Consider the following 12,649-nt stretch of genomic DNA (forward strand, 5'->3'; position numbering starts at 1 on the left):
AGTGGCACAGGGAAGTCTTTCAGATTTCCACAAGGTTTAAATACCTTCCTCTCGGATAAACTACTGTTTCCCAGAGCAGTAAAGTGAAATTGACTTTACTTACCATTGTAACTTTCTAGACCCAGCACACACTATCTTAAAATAGAGTGCTGGAGGGGTTACTTAGTATCCCCAATGTCTAGATCCTCATGTAACTTTTTTATGTTACCCTTTCCTCACTGAATGGCTGGTGGCAGTGGTTTCGTTTGAACTCCATGGTTTGCATTTACCGCAAGCTGTGTTCGCGGCTCCGGTAAAGCAACGGCGGGAGCCATCTTTTTCAAAATGGCACAGAGCCATCTTTGACAAAATGGCCCAGGTCTTCTTTTTTCTCCAGTTCTTTGTGGAAAGGTCTTTCTAGAGATTTTCTCTGCGTGCCAAACCAGGTTTGGTCTCTTTGTTCATTTCACCTTTGGCGGGCTTCAGGAGTGAAACCCGCCTCTGGCTTCAGAGTGTCTGGGGTAGACAGGAAGTGAGGGAGGTGCCCGAAACTCCCTGTGCTTAGTCTCCTAGGAGACCCAAATGCATTCTGTGGTGACTGGCTGGCTGACTGTCCGGCAAGGAGACAGCCACCCTGCTGGGTGAGCGACAGCTAGGCTGGAATGAATGGGAGAGAACTGAATAAAGGTCCAGTCTTTTGGCTTGGAAGACATTGTCTACCACTGGACGAAGGAACCAAATAAGAACTTGAAGAGGACGCTTGTTGCAACTCCTGGACCGTTGGTTTGCCCAGTGAAGCCCTGCTGCAGTGCCGAAACGCCAAGTACGCATCGACAGAGAAGCCCCTGCAAGGACGACTTCTCCCTTGAGTTGGTTGGACCAATCAACTCCAAAGTAAGCCACCTGGACATCCATCTCGGAGCTGGTTGAATTTCCACAGAGTTGCTGCTGAAAACCGTAGAGCCAGGGAGAGGAACACCAGATTCTGTGTGTTGCTTTTAAGCTGGTCTGGAGCTTTTGGACGATCTCTGGACTCTGCAGAAGCAGGACTAACCAAGCCTGAGCCACCTCAACAGAGTTCAGGACCCCAGAAGCAAGGAAAGCCCACCTCAACAGCCAGGAACCGCATTGTTGCTATTTGCGGTAGTCGTGAGGAGCTGAAACGCGAAACAGCCACTGAAAGTGAAGTTTGCTGGTTGCTAGTTTTGACCGTCCCAGTGCACTGCAAGAGTCCCCTGACGTCCTCCCTCTTGTCCCCACGACTGAGGCCCAGGAAAAAAGAGATCTGCAGAGCTGCACAGGAACAGAAGTCATCACCTGCATCTTTTCTTCATTTCTAAGGTACTGTAAAACAAGTCTAAGAGAACTTACCTCTTGCTGTAGAAGTGCTTGTAACTTCCACAACTCACAAGTCTAATCAGCTTGTGGCCCTCCATTTGATTCTTCTTTTCATCAAAGACTCCTAAGAACTTGTGCAAAGACTTTTCCATTTACTTATCAGAGGTGCTTCATCCAATCCAAGACATGTGCCCATTGACTTTGGCTTAGCCTATTGAATTGTATGACTCTTCTAAGAGGATCTAAAAGTGTTCTGCCCTGCTTAAGAAATGTGTGTTCTCTTGTATTCTAATAACCTTTGCCTTTAACCAACTTTTAAGACTATTCTGAATGCCAACAGTAAGATACTAATGTCCCCAGCACCCTAGTTATTGAAGTCACCTGTGGGTGTAGGTTACGTCTGTGGGCAATCCCAAAAGGGTCTTTTCTGATTCAGACACTCAGTGTACAGTACTGAAGTGTATTTGTGTGTTACTACTATATTGAGCCCATCCAAAGAAGGCTTTATAACTGACTGATAAATTAATAATTGTTTATGCAAGAAATCTTGAGTGTAGGAGTTTATTTGAATACCTGTAACTGTGACCCTTTGTGTAACTCCACTACTGCTCACATTTCCCCTCTTGAGATAAGCATGTCTGCTCAGCACACTACCAAAACTGTGTAGTACAAGCTTATACCAAAGGTTGGGTTGCCTATTCCTGTAGTCATAGTTGTTTGTAGTGTTCCCAGAGGGTACTGCATTCAAACATTGCCTAACACTGGCGGCAGTGGTGGGATATACTGTAGAGTTGTTACACTGAGAGTTTGCTTTACTTTTGTTCAACTTAAAACCTTCACAAGGCTGAGCTCCACTAGAAAAGCAATTGTAAAATGCCAGATATGGATGACTTCAGACAGGAAGCCCTGATCATTTTAACATTAGAGCAACTGAAAGAAATGTGTAAAGTCAGGTCTCTCCCTGTCAAAAGAAAGAAAAATTAACTAATTGCAAGATTGTAGAATAATCAAAGTCTGGGTAGTAGGCCTGTCACACCTACTATCCCAGGAAATGTGGAAAATGATGATGAGGATGATGATTCAGAGTCTAACTCTAATATTGTTGAAGAGTCAGAAGAGTTAGAGGAGTCTCAGGAAGAGAGCCCCTCTTTACCTCCCTTGGCCCTCACTAGACCATCCCCGCGATATAGCATTCTCAGGAGCTCCCATGTTCTGTTGAAAAACTGATTTCTTTGCCATTTCACTGGCCTCAAAGAAGCAAGATCGCAGCATGCATATCTTTAACACAACTTTGATAAATATCGTCACCGTTTAGCATCGGAAAACTATACGTTTGCGTCTTGCAAAATGGCACAGATACAAGATCTCGTCAATGCGATGCTGTCCTTGTCTTAGGCGGTACAAGCCTTAAAAGCAAAGAATGCCACTGTGTGTCAAATCATGGCTGCAAGAGAAACTTTGGGTGTAGAGCCTCCTGTATCCTCCCCTAATAAGGAGAAATTTGAGTCCAAAGAATATGCAGGTCTTTAATGCCTGCGCTGTGTATTTTTCCTTTTGTCTTCGATCATTCTTCTCCGATAGAGCCAAAATAGGATTCATTGTGTCCAACCTAACCAAGAGTGCTCTTGCATGGGCCACCACTCTGGTTTCAGCAGATAGTCCAGTAATCACCTTGAAGGAAACATTTGGAAGACCAGAGCATGCTTAGACGGCACAAGAATCCTTACTGGATTTCACGCAGGGGGTCATCGGATATCGCGGCTTATGTGACCAGGTGTAAACAGTTAGCAAATTAATCTGGATGGCCTGCGTCAGCACAATTCACACTGTTCAGGAGGGGCCTGAATGATGAACTTCCTCAGAGTCGATGGCTCCTGTTCTACAGATTATCGGATGCTTGAAAGAAGAACAGAAAGGAAAAAATCTGGTTACCTCGGACAGCGTTATTTAATTGGAGAGAATCGTACACCTGAACCCATGCAAGTAAGAACATGAAGGGGCCCCTTCTCTGACGGAGAACGGAAACGAAGGAAAGACACGTTTATGCATGTATTGTGCATCAGCATCACATCATCTTCGTGATTGTCCAGTAGGACTTCCAAGGCGTCAGGGAAACGAGAAACCCCGCCCAAAGAAGGGAATATGGGTTGGGATGTTGACACGAATTGTCCCTACAAACCCCTCTGTACTGCCAACAATTTAGCAGCGTTGTTTGTGGTTTTGCAGGTTAAAATTGGAAACTCCATCAGCCAACATAGAAACTATGGCCCACAGACTGCGATGCAGCCGGGGCTGTTCATGTACAACTAATGGGCCCAAAAACATGAAATACCCTGGAAAGAAAAAGATGTATCTCAGCCTGTAGAGGGGATAGACAGAACTCCACTCCGTTCTGGACCCATTACTGCCCACACCATACCTATTTATTTGACAATCAACAACCACAGACAGTCTTTCGTGTTTGATCTAATCATGGCTGCACACTATCCGCTCGTCTTGGGAATCACTTGGCTGCAATTGCACAACCCTGCCATTGATTGGACGGAGCATGTTGTGCACCTGGATTCTCCTTACTGTAAAGAACGCTATTACCAACATGACCAGAACGATCATTCTGACCAAGTAATCTCTACTGATCATGGGTCTTCACGTCTTACAATTGGGAATATCTCCTTAGTAGCTCCAGAATATCAAGAATACATCGACATCTTCAGGTAACAATCTATTCAGATCCTCCCGTCACATCATGCATATGACTGTGCCATTGAATTGCAACCTGGGGCATTCCTTCCCTTCTGCAGAATGTTTGTACTATTGGAAACTGAGAAAAAGGCCCTAAAAGAATAACTCCAGAAGAATTTACAAAGCGGTTTGATAAACCAATCCAACGCACCTTGTGGGGGCCTCTCTCTTCTTCGTTCCGAAAAAAAGATTGGCAGGAGTTGCGTCCACGCCTTGATTATAGGGGTCTAAATGCCATTACCATCAAAGACAAGTATCCATTACTACTCATCCACGTCATCTTAGAAGCGGTTAGAGGAGCAGTAATTTTTATGAAATTAGACCTTCGGGGAGTCTACCATCTTATACAGAAACGAAAGGGTGACAAGTGCAAAACTGCATTTAGAACCCCCTTTGGCCATTACGAGTGCAAGTTAATGCAATGCTGTTTGGTCTAACCAATGCTTCTTCTGTGTTTCAACGATTTTTTGACCACATATTTGCTGACCTGCTTTTCCAGACAGTGATTATATACCTGGAGGACATCCTCATTTATTCCGATCCCATGAGCAGTCATAACTCATGTTAAAGAGGTCCTTTCCAGACCTCGGAAACACCAACTTCTGGTTAAACCAGAAAAATGCCTCTTTTCTGCAACCAATGTTCCATACCCGGTTATATACTCACACCGGAACGGATACAAATGGACCAAAGAAAGATCAGCTCTATACTTGATTGGCCTATTCCCCTATCCATAAAGCAGATCCAACTTTTTCTTTGACTGTGTAATTTTTATCGCAGACTCATTGATCAGCATGCTACCTTAGTCTTGCCCATCACACGCCTTTTGAAGAAAAATATCCCTTTTGAATGGAAAGGGCTACAAGATTCTGCCTTCTGTGCTTTGAAAAGATCCTTCAATACTGCTCCTATTTTTGTTCAACCGAACAATCAAAAAAGACCTTCCATCGTTGAAGCGGACGCTTCTGAGGACTCCTTAGGTGCTGTGCATTACAAGAACATAGTGATAAACTGGAACACCCCATCGCGTATCTGTCTCACACTCTGTTAGAGAAAAGAACTACATGGTTCTGGAAAAATAACTATTAGCCATCAAAACGGTATTCAAAGAATGGAGACATTTGTTACTCGGGGCACAGTATCCTGTTGAAGTACGGACTGATCACAAAAACCTTAAAGTCTTACAGAACATGGAATGCAAAAACAGCCGACAGGCATGATGGGCCTACTTTTTTGCTCAATATCAGTTTGTCATCACGTACATTACAGGATCTGAAAATGATGTAGCAGACGCTTTTTCATGCAGACGTGCACGTGTTCCCGGCACCTGCCAAAAAGGGCCTATGTTCTGTCTGAATACCATTGTCTTGCATGAAAATACCTTCCTTCAAACACTCAAGGAGAACACCCATGTCTTTCTTCAAAACAACCCAAAGGAGAAATCACTTCAGTTGAAGGATGGATTACTCATGAAAGGGAATCCGGTCTTTATACCAACTACTGATTTACAACAAGTCATGACCTTATGTCACGACAGCAAGAGCACGGGTCACCGAGGAGTTATGACCACTCAAGATGTAGGTCGTCGATATTTCTGGTAGCCCGCAGTAAGATCTGACATTTGTCAGTATGTTACCACATGCCTTGTTTGTGTCCAAAGCAAACTATCAACCCGTTCTTCCTTCCAGACCGTGGGAAATTATTTCTACCGATTTCAACACAGATCTTCCAGTATCTCAAGGACACACTTACATCATGGTGACAGTGGACACCTGTACCAAACAAGCACATTTTACTTCTTTACCCAAAATACCTAACGCAAGAGAGATGGTGTGTGTCTTTCTTAGAGAGATATTCCGTTTGCACGGGCTACCGTCTGTGATAATATCTGACAGGGTTCACAGTATACGTCCCGTTTTTGATTTCTTGTATGCTCCAGTCTGGGCATCAAATGTGCATTATCCTCAGGGTACTACACCCAAAGCAACGGTTTTACAGAAAGAAACAACCAAGCCATGGAGCAATACCTCTGTTTTTCTGCTACCATTCAAGACGACTGGGTTGCCCTGTTAGAACCACAGAATTTGCGAACAACTCGCCTCCCTTTTTCTGCACCTATGGTTACCATCCATTGGCCTTTCCGGTTCCTAAGATTGCTGTTCCTCAAGTACCCTCTGTCGATCAACACGTCTCCACTATCAAAGGAGGACATAAAACAACTCTCATACAGCTACAAAGATCATGAGAACAAATCAAACGTTATGTTGACAAACCTTGTTTCTTGCAGCCCTCCTATCTGCTGGTGACAAAGTTTGGCTGTCCACCAAATACCTACCTCGTAGAATGAAACCTACCAAACGTTCTCCATTGTACTTGGGACCGTTTTGCATCACTAAAATCATCAACCCTGTGGCCTTTAGGCTTTCATTACCTGCGTCATTGCAAAGGATACAGCCAGGTTTTCATACTTCGTTTCTGAAGCCTTACCACCCTTCCAGGAAAGGACATACAAAGACAGCACCACCTCCAGTGTTGTTGGATGACACTCCTGAAAACGTGGTTTATGGGATTTGTGATTCTTGCTTTTTTAGAGGTGGTCTCCAGTATTTGGTCGATAGGGAAGTGTACAAACCTTCGGAACGCTCCTGGGAGCAAGCCACGTACATGCCCCCAGATTGGTGAGAAGATTCCATCAGCTTCATCCCTGGAAGCCTGGCCGTGCGAGTCCTGGGAGGGACATACTGTGAGATTGCTGTCTCATTGGTTGCTATCATGACGGTGGTGTCTTCCGTTATGTTGTTTCGGCAGCGGTCAAATCTTCCACTAAGATGGCGCCCATCACTGCTCGCAACAGATCATAACAAGCGTGAACCACAGGCACAGCGTGTCTCAAATTTTGTGAGTACTGATTGTAAAGACCGGAGGGGGGGGGGTCTGCACTTCCGCTCTCTATTTGGTAGAGCGGAGGCACAGAGACCCCTGCCAAGATTCTCTATTGTGGTAATGTAGTCAAGCAATCAAGGCCTAGCTTCTCGGGAGGTGATGCGAGCTGGTTCTTAAGTACAGTGTAGTCCCCAAGCCCCCACGAAGGAATGTCCACACACTGTATCGGTTAAAACACAGTCTTTATATAATTAATATTCAAAGTCATATACACGATCACGATAACTCACTTTGTGCTCCGAAAATCAACAATGGTAAATATGTACAGTTCTAAAGTGGTACCACTAACGTTACTCGATCTTATTAAAGTGCATACGGTCAGAATGACACACAGATCAAAATAAAGAGGAAACCAGCAGTAGAGAGAGGAAGGAAAGCAGGATGGCTGAGCAATAGGCAGAGTACTGGTAACTACCGTTACACACAGCTCTGTGTGGAGATCCCCCCCACCTGGGCAACCTGTAGAAAAAGATACAATCCCAGTCCATATGTTGTTCACCCTTAGACTTCCCAATAGTTCTGCAACCCCAAAGTGCCTTGGTGTTGTAGCATTCCGCGTCGGGGAAATCGACAACCCTTCTTGCGTGTCCTCCCTTTCAGTCAGGAGTCATGGTTCGAACGTCCGATGGAGAACAGGTCGAGCTACGATGGTGAGGTGGCTGCGTTGTTCCTAGCGGTGCTTGTTGACAGGGAAGCGTAAACGTCCTGCAAGGAAGAGGCGTGCGGGGTACCTTAGTGTCAATAGTTCTGGACCGCAAAGAGTTTAATAACTGTGGCCCAGCAAGGGCATCGAGTCGTTGGCGTCTCTGTGGTCTTTGGGTGGTGGGAAACCCACCGGTGGAGGCTCCTCGGCGTGTCGATGGTCTGGCCTTCTCCAGCAGGATACAGCGGTGACGATGCAGACAAGAGTGTCCTTGGATCAATTAAGTTCTTAGGCAACAGGAGCACGGTGGCTCCGGTCGGCGACAGTGGCGGACAACAGTCTGGGCGTTTCTCCTTGGAGTTCCGCAGCAATCCCCGTATCGGGTAAGCAGCCTGCCCAAGGTCCGTCTACCAGGGAGCGTAGGCAAAGATCAGCTGTGCACGATGGTCCCTTGTAGCTCGGGAAGAGGGCGCCTTACCAGGTCCTCTCTGGGTCAGTTCTTGAAGCACAGCAGCTTTCAGATTGCGAAGGAGAGTGTAACGCTCACCTGGTATCCACGGGGACGTCACTCAGCCTGTTCTGACCTCTTACGACCTCAAACCCTTCCCTGGAGGTTATTCGACTTGAGACTGGGCCTGAAACACAGGATTGGTAGAGTTTAACTCCCTATTGTCTCTGTGTGCTTGAACCCCTTCTTTCTTTCCCGGGGTCCAACCCTTCCCTTTGATCCACAGCTCACCTTGTTTTCTTGGATAGTGTGCTCTCCGTCCTGCTTTCAGCGCAGGGGCGCGTTGATTGAAGCGGGCTCATTGCTGCCTAGTTACTTCACTGACAAGAGTCCACGCTAACCTGGAGTGTCTTTCCCCTCTTGCAGATGGATGAGAAGTTCCGGAGACGGAGTTTCCCCAGAGCGGCTGGGATTCAGGTAAGCGTTTGAAGCTCGAACAGTATTTAAAAATAAGCAAAGATTTGCAGAAAGCTTACTAATGCCTTTTTTCTGTTCTTTTCCCTTTTGCTTAGGAAGCGGCGTGTCGGGATGGGAAAGACACCGCCGAAGATGCCCGCAGAACAGAAGGAGCGATGAATGATGGGCAGAAGTGCTGCAAGGTAAGGCTGTTCCTAACGGTGTTCTTGCAGGAGCTGAGCGCAGAAGAAGATGCAGGCCTACTGGAGACCGATCCGAACACGGTGAGTGTCACGCTGCAGGTGCAGAAAACGCAAAGCAGGTTTCTCAGCCTGGGCGTGGCTTAAATAGTCTCTGGGTATCTCAGGTGTCTCTGGGCTGAACCACACCCAAAAGACTAGACTGCACATGCAGTTCTGGGAACCGAAATATGTGGGGGCATCCATCTTGTCCCCATCAATGCACTACAAGTCCAATCCCCAATGTTATCCTATGGGAGTGAGTGAGTCTGGTGCCACAAGCGCCAAGTCTGACTCCAAGTGGTTCTTTGGAGGGATGGAGAGACCCTTGAGGGCCATGTAGGTGATCGTGGCCTGGCTCCAGCCTGACATCTTGGAGGGACGGGACATGAGGGGCAGGAATCATGACAGAGAGCAACAGCAATTCTTCTCGTCAAGCAGGGCTCAAGGTTGAGCTTCACTCCAGTTACTCGTCGTAGTGCACTTCAGCTTCTGAACACGATTCCTAGCAGTGAGAGGTCCCCATACTGTTGATCTCCCATTCATTCCGCTGGGACGCACTCAAGCATCCAATCACGACTACAGGCATTCATGCAGGCAGGCAACCAATCAGGTACACAAGGTATTCAGGCCATTCACTTCTCTCCATACACTCACAACAAGTTATGTGTATTGGGACAAGTACCGAGCCATTCAACACTCCAAGCTGCATTCATACTAGTTTCGGGCAGGGCTGTCTCAACCATTGAGTCAAACACCAGATACTAGACAGTCACAACATAGAATGTATATTCGTCACACACTCCATTCACCCAGGTCCCACCCACAACATACGGTCGTTGAGAAGGCTCCAGCCAGTCTGGTCGGCACTTCCCCACACTACCATATATGGTTCCACCCAACAGCCAGTCAGGGGGAAAGGGACAGAGGCAGGGCTTCCCGGGACTTCGGGAAGATCAGGGTAACAGGTGATGGAAGGCAAGAGGCCATGGGGGCCATTTTGTCTCCATCAGGAATCTACCGATTCCAATGACAGGGCCTGGGCATCCCAAAATGGAGGCGCTCAGGGCACCAGTCATTTCAGCACGGAGCTGCCACCAGCCCGTACTCTGCTCTGTGGGTCACACATAGGTGCCCAAAAACATACACTAGGGGCACAGGGTTGTACCCCTACTCATGGGTGCCATAAGGGTAACCCATGGGTCTGTTCACCAAACCAAAAGAGAGAGAGCTGCACCGCCAGGAGTCCCACACGAACTCCTGCGCGGAAAACACGACAGAACACACGATAAAAAGCAGTAAAGGACAAGGATACGGAGGCCCTGTCCCTCCGATGCATTTCCAGCATCACACTGATGCTGTTATTATTGTTCTAGTTCCTGCCCTTTACAGCCCCTTGCCTTCCCGTTTTTCGTGCCTTTGCTGAATTCTTTGACGGCTCCTTCTCCTACTCTCCCTCCTTCCTACCTGGCCTTCCTCTCTGCATTCGGTCCTGTCTCGCTACAGTGCCTTACCTTCAACTACTCCATCTTCAGTGACCTTTGCTACTGACCCTTACCTCAACTCCACCTTACATCCTTCACAAGCAGACTGGAGTCCCCATATTCCTTCTGTGATCATCCTGTCCAGCCTCTGGAGGGTTTTTATGGCTTGCCCTTTTCCCTCCTTGAAGCAGGTTCTGTTCATATCCGACCCTGTATTCAAGGGTCAAGCGCTGGTTCCTCCATTTACCGCTCTATGTTTCTACAGAAATAGTGCTAAGTAAGCAAGTCCTATCAAATCTCACGCAAACACACGCACAGATCTGCAAATAGTTAATATTGCACTTTGTAAATAACCAACTAACACAAACAATATACATGCGCAGAACACCAATAATTGTCCTTGGTGTGATGGGATGTCAGCCACAACTAACGTGGTAGCTGTCTGACACGCCAAGGGTGTTTATTGTAGGTTTTCAGACAAACAAATTGCTCTCAGTTCTTGAAAAGGGATCTTTACGGTGTAACAGTGTCTTTGGGGAATTTGGAGCTAGGGCCGTCTCTGTCGCCCTCAAGTTCCCTGGAGTTCTGACTCCCTAAGGGCCTTCTAGACTTTCCCTGACCAGCCCACTTAGTATTTTTAGGGAGTTCGGGATGGTGCTTCCTTCTGCCCCGCCTGTCTCTCTTTTTCTCTCTCCCCTCCCTTAGCTGGGTCCCAGGATTCTCCTCCTACTCGCCTGCTGTTCCTCGTATCTCACACTCCCCCTCTCTATGTCCCCCCCTTTTAAATTACCTCCCCTCCTGCCACTCATTCCCTTCACTCACTACTGTCACTATCTCCTACTACCGCCATTGTTCTTCTCCTCCCTCCTACGCTACCTTCTTGCCCCTACTACTCCTATGCTAGTACTACCTTACAGCTCCAATACTACTTTCCACCACCACCACCTCTCTACCACTACCTTTCGCTACTACTGCTCCCCCTCTATCATTGCTACCACTTCCAATGTCGATAGATGAGAATCTGGCACTGAAATAGACAATCTTGCATTGGCTGGCCTTGAAAATCTTCTCTGTCGCAAAGTTGCTGCAAAACGATGGCAGAAGAAAAACATTCTGAGGACGTTGGGGCATGAAATTTCGTGTGTCCCTGAGCATGTAAAATACGGATAGTGTATCGGAATGCACCGTTTATCGAATTCGCAAAAACATGTAATTCTCAAAGGCAACCACTAGATGGCGTCCTATGTATAGCATGTGAATCCAAGCAGATTGCCAATCCCTAGAAATAAACACACTGCCACCATACTGCCATTTTCGGCAGAATTACCACCAGCGTTAATTCCGCTGAAATCCACCATGAGTCCTTTGTTCTCCATGAATGGGGACTAACACAGCCATACCGCCACTTGTAACTCAGCGGTAATTCCGCCAGACCAATTGGCGGTAACGGTAAATCTATTTGGTGGTATCTCGGCAGATTTACCACAGAGATACCACCAAACTTGTAATGAGGCCCACTGTATTATTTGTGTTTACGCATATTCTGAGGTTAGTTTATGTAATGGCCATTGTCCGCAGGTATCCAGTTAAAAGCCCCACCTTTCATCTTTTCACGTGGTGTGCACTGCACCCCAATCCACTCTCTGCTCTCTGTTCTCCTCCGATTTGATGTACTGTGCTGTTCACATGGGCATGCGAAAACCTTTGGCACAAGCACAATTATTCATAGTATCCGATTATGTTTCTGCTGCATTTCTTCTGTTGGATCTGCTCTGCTAGCAGCGGGTTGAGACAGATGACACGGATGTTAGCGAATAGACTATTTTTAGATGACATTCATATCCTCAATTGTATTGTTTCACTAAGATTACTACACAGGTACAAAATGGATACAATTCTGGACACTTAAAAATTGAATGTCGAGTTTGGTTAATCTGATTTTGAAAATTGTGGGAGCATGCACAAGTTCCATGTACGCCGGCCCGGGAAGATGGCTCAAGGGCAAGGCAAGTGTCTTGGAAACAGATACCCCAGTCCTGCGCTTTCAGGGCTAGGTGTATGCCAAAAATCGAAGTGAGCAATTTCAAAATATGCCTCCCATAAAAGTATGTGTTTCTTTGCATTGGATTTTCATTAGACGTAAAATGTCTTCTTTGATCATTGCTTTCTATAAATGACAGCATCCTCCACATTTGGAATGCAGGTTTTCATGTGCCAACCTTCTATTTTTCATGGCGGCGGTCAAAAGTTGGTGGAAAAGGTTATCCGTTTTTCCCATGTAAAGTGCAATTTAACATTACTTATAGCGTCATTAGTGCAGCATCATAGCGCAAGGAAACACACTCGTGCCCCAGATCTTGCAGGACTAATCTGGAAA

General features: G+C 46.5%; 1 protein-coding gene across 2 annotated transcripts in view; it reads right to left on the reverse strand.

The window, feature by feature from the left end:
• Positions 1-12,649, reverse strand: part of ANXA7 (annexin A7) — an 835,753-nt gene that overhangs the window by 64,069 nt on the left and 759,035 nt on the right. The window lies entirely within an intron of this gene.

This window comes from Ambystoma mexicanum, chromosome 8 (genome assembly GCF_040938575.1).
Source record: "Ambystoma mexicanum isolate Mex_15411 chromosome 8, UKY_AmexF1_1, whole genome shotgun sequence".
Lineage (NCBI taxonomy): Eukaryota > Metazoa > Chordata > Amphibia > Caudata > Ambystomatidae > Ambystoma > Ambystoma mexicanum.